The sequence below is a fragment of the Canis lupus genome, chromosome 38 (genome assembly GCF_048164855.1).
Source record: "Canis lupus baileyi chromosome 38, mCanLup2.hap1, whole genome shotgun sequence".
NCBI classification, from domain to species: Eukaryota; Metazoa; Chordata; class Mammalia; order Carnivora; family Canidae; genus Canis; species Canis lupus.
Genome location: NC_132875.1, coordinates 8,288,578 through 8,303,651, shown reverse-complemented (window position 1 = coordinate 8,303,651; position 15,074 = coordinate 8,288,578). Strand labels below are relative to the sequence as shown.

The 15,074-nt window shown below is 41.2% G+C and overlaps 1 long non-coding RNA gene across 1 annotated transcript in view; it reads left to right on the top strand.

Moving 5' to 3' along the window:
* The first annotated feature begins 13,535 nt into the window (after positions 1–13,535).
* LOC140626959 (uncharacterized) overlaps positions 13,536–15,074 on the top strand; it is a 121,773-nt gene continuing 120,234 nt past the window's right edge. The window contains exon 1 of the long non-coding RNA XR_012025916.1: positions 13,536–13,651. This is a non-coding gene — a long non-coding RNA (uncharacterized lncRNA). The remainder of the gene's footprint in view (positions 13,652–15,074) is intronic.

Genomic DNA, 15,074 nt, shown 5'->3' with positions numbered 1-15,074 from the left:
GTAGCACCATCTGACCCCAAAACTGCTATTCTAAAAACCATTGACTCTATTCCCCATGCTCTCTGAAATCCATTCCATCAGACTTTTTCCCTTTCATTCCACTAAGAGTGCTTTTGTCAAGGTCTCTAATGACTTCCATTTTGCTAAATCCAGTGACCTATTGGACACTGGAAGATCTTCTCTCTTCATTTTGTTACAAACTCATTGACCACCCCCTTTCCAACCTCCTTTGAGTGTTTCCACTCTCCTTACCTTTGAACATTGGCACATCCAAAGCTCAGTTCTTGGATCCCTTCTCTTCTCTATCTACAACCATTACTTGGTGAGCTCATCCAGTCTCATGGCTTTAAATACCACCTATGCTTGTAACTACCTTATTTGTATCTCAGTCCTCTTCCTGCATCCAGACTCCTTTATGTAAACTGCCTACTGTATACCTCTACTTGGATGTCGGTAGTATATTTTAAACTTACATGCCCAAAGTTGAATTCCTAATTTTCCTCTCAAATCCTCACACAGTCTTCCCCATATCAGTTGATGGCCTCTTCATTTTTATTTTTAAGCTTCTCAAGCCAAAAACATTGGCAACAAATCTATACTTCTTTTTCTCACTTCTCATATCCAATATCCATCAGGAAATCCCAAAGGCTCTATCTTCAAAATAATATTCAAGATCCAATCACCTTTCACCATCTCCACTGCTGCTCTTTGGTCCAAGCACTGTCACCTCTTATCGTGTCTGTTCCAATATATTCCTAACTGGTCTCTGCTTCCTCCCTGTCTCCTTCATAGTCTTTTCTCAACAAAGTGGGCAGAGTCATTACTACAGAATACAAAGTTAGCTTATGTTGATGCTCTGTGCAAAACTCTCCAAAGTGTTTTCCACCTTACTCAGAATGAGAGCCAAAGTCCTTACCGTACTAAAGGGTCCTCGTGATCTGTACTCTTCCTCTCTAGTGATCTCCATGATTTTCTTCTCCTATTACCCCTCTGACCATTTTCACTTTGCTCCAGCCTCACTAGCCCCCTCGTTGGATCTCAGGGTGTCAGACATGCTCCCTGCTTTGGGCCTAGATGCCTGGGAGCCTGATTAGTTAAGCTATCCACCTGACTAACTTCTTCAGTTTTCTCAGTCTTTGCTCAAATGTCACCTTTTGATGAGGTTCGCCTTGACCATCTTATTTCACCCTCATGGCACTCTCAAACCTTATTTCACTGTGTGTGTTTTCCCTATGGCACTTACCATCTTAGTACTTACGAATTTCTTGTCTGTGGTGTTTAATTTAAATAACTGTAAGTATACCCCAACTCCTTTCAAGAATATAAGTTCTAAAAGGGCAAGGTTTTTTTTTCTTTTTAGTATTTTGTTTACTAGCATATTCCAAACATCCATGTTAGTTGCTAGGCAAGTTCTTCATAAATATTAGTTGAATGGATGAATGAAAACACAGTAGAATAATATTTTATGAACTATGACTACACGTTATCTCCTTTAATCATGCAATAGCACTGTGGTTAGTGTATTATTATTATTATTATTATTATTAGAGAGCTTACACAAGTTGAAGATCAAGCAGCCAGTGGATGGCTGATGTACTGGTGTGTGGAATTGGCTTTTTCAAAAGATTCTATTTATTTATTAGAGAGAGAGTGTGCAGAGTGTGCACAAGTAGAGGGGAGGGGCAGAGCGAGAGGGAGAGGCTGACTTTCTGCTGAGCAGGGAGCCTGATACAGGCTTGATCAGGTTATAACCCTGGGATTATAACCTGAGCCAAAGGCAGATGCTCAACAGACTGAGCCATCCAGGAACCATTGGAACTGTTTTTTTTTTTTTTTAAATCTATCCAACTGGTTAGCAGATGTACTATGGATGACCTTTTTTTGAAATAAATATACCTGCTTTCTTGTGACCTTATGAATATCTGAGGATACCCTGATTTGTACCGTTGAAAATTTCTGCTTTGGTGACAGGCTTTGGGGTTTGGAGCCTCATTAAGGGTTAGCTTGGATGGTCAAACATGCAACTGGGAGATGACCATGGTTCCATTTATTTCTAATTGAAAGTGTTTCTTGAAATTATTAGTAAATTTCCCCATGATGAAATTCCCAAGAATGTTCTTACAGACTTTTCATTTCCTTGAGCACTACACATACTTCCCTGAGAATAAGGGGAGTTTCCCTGGGGGATCTTGCAGGATGACTTTTTCTATGTATTGCTTCTTGGTACTATGTAGATGAGTCTCATGGGCATGCCTACGCTTCCTTTTGAAGCAGGAAATACTTATTTCTTAAAGTAATAAATCTGTATATGATATTAAAATTAGTTCCTTTGGTACTGGCTAGGAGGTGCTGACTCAAGGCACCTTTTAGCTGAATACTTGGGTTACTGTGAACAGTCTCAGGGGCAAGGTGGTTGCAATAGCATCAGTGGAGTCTTTGCTGATGGAGAAGAGGAGTCGCAGGGGAGCTCACTGAGTTGTGAGTCATTGTTCAGGACTAGGTCAAGGGAAAGCTCTCCCTTTCTGTCTCTTGATGTCCTGATCTTTGGTTTCAAGGGCCTGCTGGGCCAAAGACCAAGTGTCCTCAGAACTTACAGAGCCTGATTGTGTGTTGAGTAGAGAACTTAGGGACTAGGTACTTCCTTTGACTTCTTGGAGAAAAAATAAATTTACTTTGCTCTAAACAATGGCTAACTGGGGGAAATTTGGGGATGCCAATGGGGAAAAATCATAGAGATAAACTCACATGAAATGAACAGCTGTAGTAAGCCCAGCTGTAGAGACATTGCATTCTGACCTCTCTAGACTCTGACTCTGAAGCAGGATACATTGGAGAATGGAGACACTGTGTCTCGAATGGCTGCTCTTGGTGGGGACTTATGGGTGTAGGAAGTTCATCTGTAGGAACTTGGCCTTCAGGGCTACAGAAGTACTTAAAAGAACACCCAGAAACCCTGGACAAAAATATACTGACTTCTTTATTTTCAGGGTGTTCTTTCTCATACTCTTACTAGTCTCTCCTCCTGATTGAAGAAGTTTTTTTTTATTTCAATGGATGTTGAGTAATTGTAGAGATAGAATTGTCTTTGAGACCATCTGAGCCTCTCACTTTTCAAATGAAGGAATAGAAACCCATTTATGACTTGCTCATGTGATATCCATGACTACAGAGGCAGCAGCCACTACAACAGCAACTACAACAAGCATCGTTACAACTTCCAGCACCATCTACTGAGTGCATACTAACAGATGGGACCCATGTGGCCTTGTAATAGATCCTCTGCAGTCATTGCTTGTTACCTCCGCGAACTAAGCTATGAAGCAGTATGAGCTTATTTTAACGATGAGGAAATTAGGGCTTGTAAATGATTTATCCAAGGTTATACGGTTGATGTCTGGGTTGGAATTCAAATTCAGGTTTTTGGCTTCAAGGTCTATGCTCATAAGAGGTCAGTCCTCTTTTCATGATCCCCGACTTATTTTCTTTTTTATGGAACATAAAGGAACGATCTTATTCAAGAGAAATTCTCTTGGTCTGGGGTTTCCTCGTAGCATGGGGCTCTTCAAGGATCTCATTCTAATGAATCTCTAGTCATTATGGGGTGGTCCTTATCGGAGTGGGGTCTATGGAGTAATCATGCAATCAGCATCAGGATTGGGGTGGTCAAGGCTGGCTTAGCGGCAAGCACAATAGGAATATTCCTATGGAGACAGAACATGGAAGACTCTGAACTATGGGAAACGAACTAGGGGTGATGGAAGGGGAGGAGGGCGGGGGGTGGGGGTGACTGGGTGGCGGGCACTGAGGTGAGCACTTGACGGGATGAGCACTGGGTGTTATTCTGTACATTGGCAAATTGAACACCAATAAAAAATAAATTTATTTAAAAAAAGGAATATTCCTATGTGATTTGACATGACTCTGACTGGTATGTCACCGTGTTGGACAGTTATCTCTGAGTATAACGTGAGTACCCCCAGGCGGGGTAACATGTTATGTAGCTATCAACTACTCCTACACAGGAAGTGTTTACCAACTACTTTCCAATTTTTAATGCCATCAGAGTGAGGAAATGTCCTGAAAATGAAATATAGAATCCAGGGCGTTCAGTTTTGGGAGAAGTTAAGTGGAAGAGGAAAGATACGGGCCCAAAGAGCAATTGGTATGGCAGAGAGAAGACTTTAAAAAAAGAAATCAGTCACGACACTCCCCTGATTAAACGTTTCCAAGGGTTCCCTACTGCTCTTAGAACAAAGTCCAGACTTCCGACTCTGACTTACCACCCCCTACAGGACTTGTACCCTCTCCAGTTCCCTTGCTCACTGACTTTCTTTCAGTTAAAGCTCATTTCCTTCTTAGAGACTTTGTGCAGCCCTTCCTATGGCTTTGTGTGCTTTCCTGTGAACCGCACATGACTGCTCCCTTCCAGCAGCATTCATCCTGCTTAACTGTCAGTTCCCTCCCTGACGCCCCCACTCTAGTGTGAAATAGCCACCAGTCTTTGACACCTTGTTTTACTTATCCACATGGTCATTATCACCACCTGATATTTTTCCTTATTGCTCCGATGGCCTGTTTATTTATCCTCTGCCTCTGTCCACCAAAATGTGGCATAGAGACCCATTGTGTCATTAGCACCGAAGAGTGCCTGGCAAAGAGGACATACTCAAAATTTATTTGTTGAATGGGTTAATGAAGAGTGTAGTGGGGCAGGAAGAGGCTTTGAGTTTATTTATCTGTTTGTTAGCACCTTAGGTAATCCAGTGTTTGACCTAACCTCAGCTCCACTTTAGCTTTGACTAATTGGTAAGTTACCCAAACCAACATGGACCCCAGCTTTCTCATATGTTAAGTGAATATAAGAAGTCCTAGTTCTCAGAGTTGCTGTAAAGATGCGATGAGGTGGTTCATGTAAATTTCTGATGCCCAAATGCATCAGCGTGTGGGACACGAGAGATTGGCTTATTACTGTGCACCCAGCTGTGAATATCAATAGGCAAATGAACCACTGTTAGTTTTCATATCCTTCTCCACCAGCACCAAGTAATACAGATTAGTTCACGGACTCAGTCTTGCCAGGCTGCTTCATTGAGGTCAGAGAGAGAGCACGAATTTCCCATGGGTAAGGCAGGCATGACGGAGATAGGGGTAGCGTTTGGGAGCTGATGGGAGGATGATGGGCTGGGTCCGTGTGGGCTTTCTGCATTGAGAGAAAAGTTGAGGGAGAAAAGGTTGGGGCACTAGAGTGTTTTTGAGGAGAGAGTTGTTGAAGCCCCATTTTGCCTGCTTGGGGATACATCCCTGGCACTTTAAGCTGTGGTGGAAAGAGCTCTGAACCCAGACAGCTCCTGGCCTCATCACCTGGGGCTGGGAGAGAAGGGGTGTTGAGAGCAAGCCCTGTGCTGTTGAGTCTGCTTGGGTTAGAATCTGGCTCTGTCATTAATGAGCTGCGTGATCTGGGACAAGGTGCCTAACATCTTTGTGCCTCCTCTTCCTCACCTACAAAGTGGGGAAAATGAAAACAACTGGCTCTGCTTGCCCAGGGTAATGATGAAGAGTGTATCAAGGAGATGCAGTAGGATTAGAGCAGCGCCCGGAGCACATTTGAGTGTGCAGAGGTAGGAGCCGCTGTGCTAGCCATGTTAGCTTTCTGGCTCCAGTTTCTTGATCAGCCTCCCTGTGGCTCAGTAGTTTCATCTGGGGAGTGGGGGCAATGATGCCAGTGGCACATACCTCCTAGGATTGCCAATAAATGAAGTCTCAGAAATGCATGTGTTCGAACTAAACTTAGCTAGGAAACGTAAGTGGTACCAGGATGCACAGTAATATGTGAATATGGGAATATGTAGCCAATGGCTCAGTGATGAGTTGTGTGCTTATTCCTTTCTTTTCCCTGAGAATACCATAAATTTTCTCTCACAACTATCTTTCCCCATCTACATTCACAGTCACATATCCTCCTTGATTTCTCCTTTTCCAAAATTATCGTTGTTACCAATGATTATTTCAAGTGAGTGCACAAATGTCTATGCCTTTGAACTTCTTCAACGTATGCGCTTACCTCAGGCTCCCCTTCCCCAGCATGAATCACTTCAAATTACTCAACTGTCCACTGCGGTTGGGGTACGAAGTGTGATGCGGTGACATAATGAGCCAGGTAGTCATCCTCTGAGTACAAATATTGGCTCATCAGCTTGGCATAAAACATTCTTTTTTTTTTAAGATTTATTTATTTATTCATGAGAGACACACACATAAAGAGAGAGAGAGGCAGAGACACAGGCAGAGGGAGAAGCAGGCTCCTCGCAGAGAGCCCAATGTGGGACTCGATCCCGGACCCCAGAATCACACCCTGAACCAAAGACAGACGCTCAACCACTGAGTCACCCAGGTGTCCCGGCATAAAACATTCTTAAAACTAATTTCTGGATGTGTGCAGAAGCTTGCTTTTTCTTTTTTCTTTTCTTTTTTGGTTAAAATTTGAATGAAGGAAAGGCTTACAAGATTTGGTCGGTTCTTTGTCTTTCTCTGGAGACTTCAGAAACAACTGGAATTTCCTTGACAACTTCACAGGACAAAACTTGTCCCATTTTGAACCGCTAATTCCACCATGAACAGGATCTGGAAAACAGTCTTGAAGAGGTGATTTTATCTTTTGCTAACATTAGAAAAGGGAAAGGAGAGGAAGGATGTAGGGAACACAAAAGAAGCAATATTGAGTAGGGACACCTATTCTGTGCCACAAAGCTAGAAAGAAGGGCATGCTCTTGGTTGTCCATCACATACCATCAATGACATATGGAGCCCTCCAGATCCCCTAAACCTAGTCATAGTATTGAAAGGACTGCAGGGGGGTGGATGGGTGCAGGCATGCTCTCACCTCATCAGCTCTCTCTTTGTTTTACACACTGTGCGTGTGTTCTTTGGCCTGAGACCAGCTCTACCACTTAACCTGTCCTTGCCCCACAGCCATGATATTTTTGCATGGGAGCCCACGCCCTCTTGCTTCTCTGTAGAATCTTGTATCCTCTCAGGGAAAGTCGTGTGGTGGGCCAGTGGTGAAATGAGAGGGAAAGATGTACACACAGGGCCCAGCTGAAAATGACTTTAGCACAGAGTTTATTTAATACATCCTCCAAATTGTATTTTGAAGCCTCTGTTAACAAGAAAGCACTCTCTTTTTGAGCAGCGGGAGTGTTTTATAAATGGAATTTGCAGACCAGCAATGCTCCCCATTAATTTTCCCTGTCTACAATTACTATCATTACATTCTTAAAGCACTTTTAAAATAAACTACACCATGATGTAATGTGCACACTCTGAGCTCCAGCGATGGGACAACGGGGCAACAGCATCTGGAGTTTGGACTGCTATCTTCTAGGGAACATCTTGATGGCTATAATTACTGTCATGTTATGGGAACTTGAAAAAAAAAGGCGCCAGAGTTCCAAATAAAACATAAAATGGCTTTGATATAATAAATGTTACTATCATTGTTTAAAAATGTTGTGACCCGTCTGCTATAGTTTCTGAGAAAGATATTTTCCAGCACTTGATATTTCCCCCCCTCCTCTTTCATATTCTATTACTGAAGATAAGGATGAAGAAAATCCTTAGGACAGACTTGTTTTAAATCAACGTAACACAATGCCAGCATTGTCTCTCTTCGAGATGAACTTTTAAGTTAAATTTGGCATGAGCTTTACCAGAACTACAAACAACTTTGCTCCAGAGACACTTTATCCACCCTATTAGGGAGTATTAATAATTCAAATGTTACGGTTGTGGTTAATTGTGCTCATTAGGATAAGGCAGGGCCTGAAGCGTTTTTGTATAGGACATGCCTGCATCCATTGCATCCCTAGCCACGGCATCCAGAACAGTTTAGGCTCACTCCAGAGGAATCACAAAATGCACATGTGGTGTAAATGCTATCATCCCATGGGAACGGGGTTTGGAAGAACCCATGATGAACTTGGATCCAGGTATTGGACCACTTTCTGTATGAAGTGATGAGAATCACTTGGATATGAAAGAAGTCATTATTGTGGGTACTGACCCATGGTGGCATTCATTCATTTTCTCAAAGAAGTTTATTATGTGAAATGGGTTCAACTTTGTGAAATCTAAGTTATTGTTTCATGGTGAGTATTAGCAACTTTAAGGAAGCCAGTGCATCTTACTCAAGCAATTGATTAGCTTTGACAATAATGTGTACACAAAACCTCAATGAAGTAATCTGCTCTGCTGGTTATTTTTCTCTACTGATTTGCTGATAACATCCTTCAGTTTGAAGATGGACCTTCTGATGTAAGACTTGGGACTTAACCAGGAAAAATTTATTTGGCCTAATCTGGATTTCATCATTTTCAGTGAGTTTGTAGAGTAATCTTTCTACATGTGTCACATCGATTGACTGGCTGTTTCTACATGTTCTCTCGGGTAGTGACTTCTTTTTATTTCATTTGGTATCATGTTTCCCCTTTTCTCAAAGTTTTGTCCATATGTTCTCCCTGTGGCTGATTTGCAGTAAGCTAGACCACAGAGTTGAGGAGGACAATGATTCTGCTTCCAGGTGTAAGTTCTTTGGTCCTCACACTACTTACTACAGTGAGTTTCTTCAGTGGTCAGCACTGGCCAGCTCCCTAGACAAAGCATGGGAGATCATCTCAGGGCAAACCAGGTGGAGAGTGTGCTTGACCTTGGTAACCCATCCCACTTCCGGAAACACCAATTCAAGCAGAAACTCTATTGATAATAGAGCCTTCTTTGAATATAGAGGGGAGGGCATTGTTAATGTCTGTGTTTCCAAGTCTGCTGTCCAGATCTTCTGTTCACTAGATACTTTCCAAGGTCTGTTCTTTCTCAGAAGTTGGACTTAGTTATCAACACTCTACAATGCTGTGAGGCTACAGAACAATTCTAGATTTGTTTGCAAGGGATGTTAGGCCAATTGTTGGAGGGCTATTTGCATACTACCCTAAAGTCCAAGTCAGGTTTTAATTTTGCCTTTGTGAAACAGCTTTGAAAATGCTCAGTTCTTTACTATGTCTCTTCAGTATGCTTCTGCCCTTTGAAAAATAGCTCCATCTTTGTCCCGCTCATTCTACCCCTTTATTGTTTTTAGTGTGGCTATTGAGTACTGGATACTCAATAAGGACTAATTGCTGGTTGTATTCTTCCAAAGAATATTTGTGTAAGTGGTCTTTTTATAAAACAAATTGAACTTTCTGATTGAAACATTATTATGCCATTTCAGCATGAAGTAGTAGATCATAAAAAGACTTTAGCAACACTAACTGAACATTCCAACTACTTTCTGTTTGTTGAAGCGTTTATGGCTCCTACTCAAGACAAGAGAAATAACAAGGAAAGAAATGACTCTGAATACAGAACATTTTATTACACAAATAAAAAAAATGAGAGTGTATCTGTTAGCTCTTGCCAACTTTTGAAATATGGATTCCATTTGTCTTTATTATGGTCTATTCCCAAAGTGCCTTTTCCCTATTTATTAATTTTTGTATGTTACTATTAAACAGAAATGTGTGCCTACTGGAAATAGTCAAAGCTATTTCAAGAAACATGAAAAATGAGAAAAATATATCAACTCATCTTTTTATTATTCTGTCAATAAAATAAGAAGCATTCAGTTATTGTGGCTTATCATCCCTTTTCAAAAAAGTATGTGTATTATCATGGTAAAATGTCCCATCAAATCTGCAATAATCATGATGACTCATAGATATGTGATTCCCCTTATTAAGAAAAAAAAGTACAGGAAATCCAATATAAATGAACTGTTTTCCTCAGTAGTGTAATAAAACTTGGATACTGGTATATGAGTTTTTGATTATATCATCCACTGATAATCTCTGGGTTCATTTCCTCCCAGTGAAGACTCAGGCTCCTTCCTCCCCCCTACCAGCCCCCTTTGGCCTCTAACATTTTAGCAATTCTACTCCCTCGGCTGGGGAGGAGGCCTCCCAGTCACAGCCACCACAGTATAGTATATTTTAAGGGCTGTAAATTTTCACCGTCAGATTTGAGCCAGGGGTGTTAAGCTCCAGAAGATACACATCTGCTTCCTACTCAAATGGTCTTTTGTTGTGCTTCTCAGTAGAGGGAGAGTTGTAATGCCACAAGAATAAATCCCAAGTGGGGAGGGGTAAATTATGGCGTTTCAAAAAGAAATGCTCATGACTGCAAATATAGCCAGGCTTAATTCTGTTCTTAAATTCTGTATTTCTTTTCAGAGGTCCATGATAATTTTTTATTACTCTTTAATGAACAGAGTAAGTCACTATTAAATTTCTAAAGTGAAAAATTATTTTGTAACCTGAGTCATAACCCCTGAATGTATCTGGTTTCTATGTTTAGATTTCCAAATGTCAGGTTTTCCTAAATAGGATCACATGAATACAGGGCCAGAAAACAAAAGAAATGCCTAAGCAACTACTTGGGAAGGGTGCCTGTGGTCCACATACATCTAGCCTATGAGTTTTTATTTACTAAATAGCTAGAATGGTAATCAAAGAATGCTTAGTGTTAGAGGTTTACTTATATTCTCTCTATTTTAATACTTTATTAGCCAAGAGCAGACAGTGATAGACCAATTTCATAGCTATGAAAATGCGAAGAGATAAATATAATCAATCTTCAGTTTGCTAATGGGGTCTGTTCCAAATTCTTTGTAAGTGTCTTTCTTTTGGAACTGTCAATGCATTTCTCCATAGAAACAAATTTATAAATGGTAGGTAAGTTTCCCAGCCAGCCCACAGAATATGCTCAACCCATAGGCAGTTAAAAACTAGTATGAAAAAAACTTGATGATCAAGTTTCTGGGGATATAGGCATTTATTTATTCATTCACAAATGTATTGAGTATTTATGTGGTGGGAATACAGAAATAAATTGTGTCCCTGATGATAATGATATCATGATTGAATTGGGCAGTTACATGCCTATTTCTTAGTCTAAGGACCATCACAGAAAATAGAATAGTGTGTTATGTGAATACATAGGACAGTAAGCTGAAGGTACAGAGGGTCAGGACAAGACTCTCAGAGGATATTTGAACTCTTTTTCTTTCCTTTCTTTCTTTCTTTCTTTCTTTCTTTCTTTCTTTCTTTCTTGAAGGGAAGGATGGAGTTGGAAAGGGAGTGAAAGTGGGAATTTCCTCTGAGTATGGGAAGGGGAATCAGCATGAAGGCTCAAAAGATCTTGGCCTGTGAAGAACAGGTGGGAAGGTTGATTATCTTGCAAGCAAGGGTTGGGCCAATGGGGCTCGGTAAATATGGGTTTGTTTGCCCCCCTTGGAGGTGAGATGTCAAGTAGGAGACTGACATGTTCATATTCACACTTTAAAACTTTACTTGGTCACTCTGTTATACTGGATGGGAGAGGCCATGAGGACAGGATAGGGAGAGGGACTGAAGGGCTGTTGGAGTTTTGTCAGGGAAGATTAATGAGGCATGAGGGAAGGGCACATGAGGAAGAAGAGGGGATGGATTAGGAATATTAAAGTGATAAATTTGCTAGGGCCTGAAGACAGATTGGATTTAGTAACAAGATAATATCAGAAATGAATAGATAGGGTAGTGATATACTATTCACACACATATGAAAGAAGAAAAAGAAAGGAAGAAAGAAAGAAAGAAAGAGAAAGAAAGAAAGAAAGAGAAAGAAAGAAAAAAAGAAAGAAAAAAGGAAAGAAAGGGAGAAAGGAGGAAAGAAAGGGGAGAAGGGAGGAGCGAAGGAAAGAAAGAGAAGGAAGGAGAGGAGGGAGGAAGGGAAGGTGGAAGGAAGGAAGGAGGAGGCACAGACCTGGGTGCAGAGGCTCAGTTACAGATGTGTGCTTGGGTCATTACCCTGATCAGAAGGTTGGAGATGAGGGAAGTGCTCAGGAGCAGTAGAGGCAGGAGATACAACAGGTAAGAAGCAAGGCCACAGAAGTAGATGAGGAGGATTTCAAGGGGGCAACCAGAGATGTTGGACCACAGCTAGATGAGAGCAGTGCCCGGAAGTCAAGACTGTAGAAAATTTCAGGGAAGATGAAAAAAGACAATCAGTAGTATAGAGACCAAGATTAAGAAATAAATATTGGATTTAGCAAACAGGAGGCTATTGGTCCTCCAAATTCCAGTTTGGGGGACCAGGAACAAATTTCTCTTGCGCTGGAGGCTCTGTCATAGAGCAAAGATTTCCTGCAGTGACACAGGGTGAAAGTGGGGCTGCGGGCCTCTGTCAGGAGAACAGTGACCATTGGCTTGGAACAGTGAAGAATTGCAGCCCTGAGTGTAGAGGGGTTTGAGGTGGTATATGTTGGGTGTGTTTATGTGTGTGTGTGTTGTGGGGGTGGTGGTGTGAAGAGCACTATTCCTGTGAGAGAGAGACCCAGGGGGAAGTGTCCTTATGGTAAACAGCTGTGGAAGATGGATGGCCAGTAGCTAAAAACATAGGTTATCAATAAGCTGATTCTTACCAGTCACTGTGTGGTTTTTACCAACAGGACTGCATTTTTGGAAAGTTTGAGGGTAACATCTAAACTCTTTAGCAGAACATTCAAAGCTTATCACTGATTGGCTCTCAGTAGCCTCAGCACCTGCTGCTGTCCAACCATGTGTCACCATATTGGAATATTGTCCCTACCCCCTCCACATATCCACTCCCATGCTCATTCATTCCTCTATGTTCTTCATACGTGGTTCCATCTATCGTGAATGTTCTACTCCCCTTTTCCCAGCAACCTTCCTAAAGACTGAATGTCTCTTCTTTAGTAAAGCCCTTCGGACAGAGTAGGTTCTCCAGTGCTTGGCCAATATCTTTATTAAATGAAGCAATGCAGCTTTAAAACAACATCTCTCCCTTCTCCTGAACTGTGAGTTTTAAGGACACAGAGGCAATTGTTGCTTTGGACTTTCTCGGTGCTTAGCTCAGTTCTTTCCCACAATGACAAATTGTTTAATGACAAATCCTGAGCTAACTCAAAGGTTAGTTGTAAAAACGACTGGTCAGAAAAGATGGTGCTCGCTAAACTTTATTGACCTGAAGCTGTTTTGGGAGTGGTAAAGACCATCACCGCAGACTCTTTTGGCAAGTATATTAAGGGAGAGTGCCTAAACGCTATTAAGGCTTTTATGTTAAGAAGTTACACTGTGTCCTCAGTGATACTGGGCAGCCAGGATGACTCATGACCCTCAATTTAAGCAACTGGAAGAGTCAATTTTATTTTGGGAGAAACTCTGTGTCACCTTTACTGAAAAAAGAAGTGCACATGAGGTCTTGGCAAGAGGATCCATTTCATAAATCTGTAAAATAAATGAAGTTCTCTGGGGACACTAATTCTTCTATAGCCTCTCTTGATGAGTTCAGAAAGTATTTATTATGAGAAGGAGCCAATTCCAAAGTGAATCTCAGAGAACTTTCTTTCCTGAGCTCCTGGAACACAGCTTGGGCTAGTGATACTAATCTATGATGATGACTCAGAAGCAGGAAGTGACACTAGATGAGCCTTAGTTCCAAACAAGACTCAAGGGGAGGGAGGGGCCCAGAGGACTGAAATCCTGTGTAGTTTTTCTCTGTCTTTCCTAAGATGACTGTCCTCCTTCCTTCTGAGTCTAGTCCAGATACAGTGAAATGAAGGATCTGTGTAAGTATCGTTTGGGTTTCTGGCACAAGAGCTACTGCTTCATTTGGGGTTATGTTGAACTCAAACAAACTACAGTAATGGCATCCTAAAAGTTTTGCTTTTCAACAGTGAATTAGGGAATCATAGCAGGAAGAGTATTGCATACTCTCATAGAAGACTGGACTCCAGTTTTAGATTTTCTACTTATATCTGTGTGACTTTGAGCAAGTGCCACTTAAATTCTTCAAGTCTAATGATGTCATCAGTAAAATGAGGATGATGCTACATGCTGATGATTCCACACTGGCATCCACAGAATGCGTACTGTGTGCTGGGCGCTGCTTTATATGGACTGGTTCTCCTCAATCCCTTTGGTGATTGTTATCCATTATGTAGATGGGGAAACTGAGATTTGCAGAGATGGTATATCTTGCCTTGAGGAAGGAAGCAGTGGAACTGGAATTTGAAGAGGGGCAGAGGGTGAGGGAGAAGCAGATGCCTCGCTGAGCAGGGAGCCTGATGTGGGGCTCGACCCCAGGACCCTGGGATCATGACCTGAGCTGAAGGCAGATGCTTAACTGACTTAGCCACCCAGGCGCCCCTAAATATCAACATTTCTTTAACAAAATCTGAGCATGCATATTATTTGAAGTGACATAATTATTCACATTATTCACATTTGGGGCAGGCATGGAACACAATAGAGAATGGGGAGGGGCAGGCTTTATTTTCTACTGAGGTTCAATATTTAACTTATTATTTGTTATCTTCTACCTGCCATCTTTCCCACTTCATATCTGTTCTTCTCCTTCCTTCAATTAATTTTCTTTTTAAATCAAAGGAATATAGTGTATAAATAAGTAACAACAAATCGACAAGACCCACTGGACAAAGAAAAATAGACATTAACTAATTAGATAATTCACATGGTTCAAGTGGCAGCCAGTTCACTTAGTTTGTTAAATCTTAGAACCAGGTTTTTCTTGAGTATCTGTAAAGTTTGCACAAAGGTAATTGTTTTACCTCCAGCTTCCAACCCTGGTGTTGTGGTCACAGCGAGACCCAAAAAGAGAGTGGGGATGACTCATTACAATGCACTACCACTACTGGAAAATAATTCTTTTTTTAAAAATTGAAGTATAATTGACGTACAATATCCTATTAATTTCGGGTGTATATCATAGTGATTTGATATTTTTATACATTGTGAAATGATCTTCTTAGTTGCCATACAAAGTCATTACAACTTATTGACTGTATTTCCTATGCTCTACATTATATCCACGTGACTTATTTCTTTTATAACTGGAAGTTCATACCTTTTAATCCACCTATTTTGTCCACCCCCAATCCCTCCCTGCTCTGGTAACTAATAGTTTGTTTCCTGTATCTGTGAGTCTATTTCTATTTTGTTTTGTTTGTTTTGTCTTTTAGATTTCACATA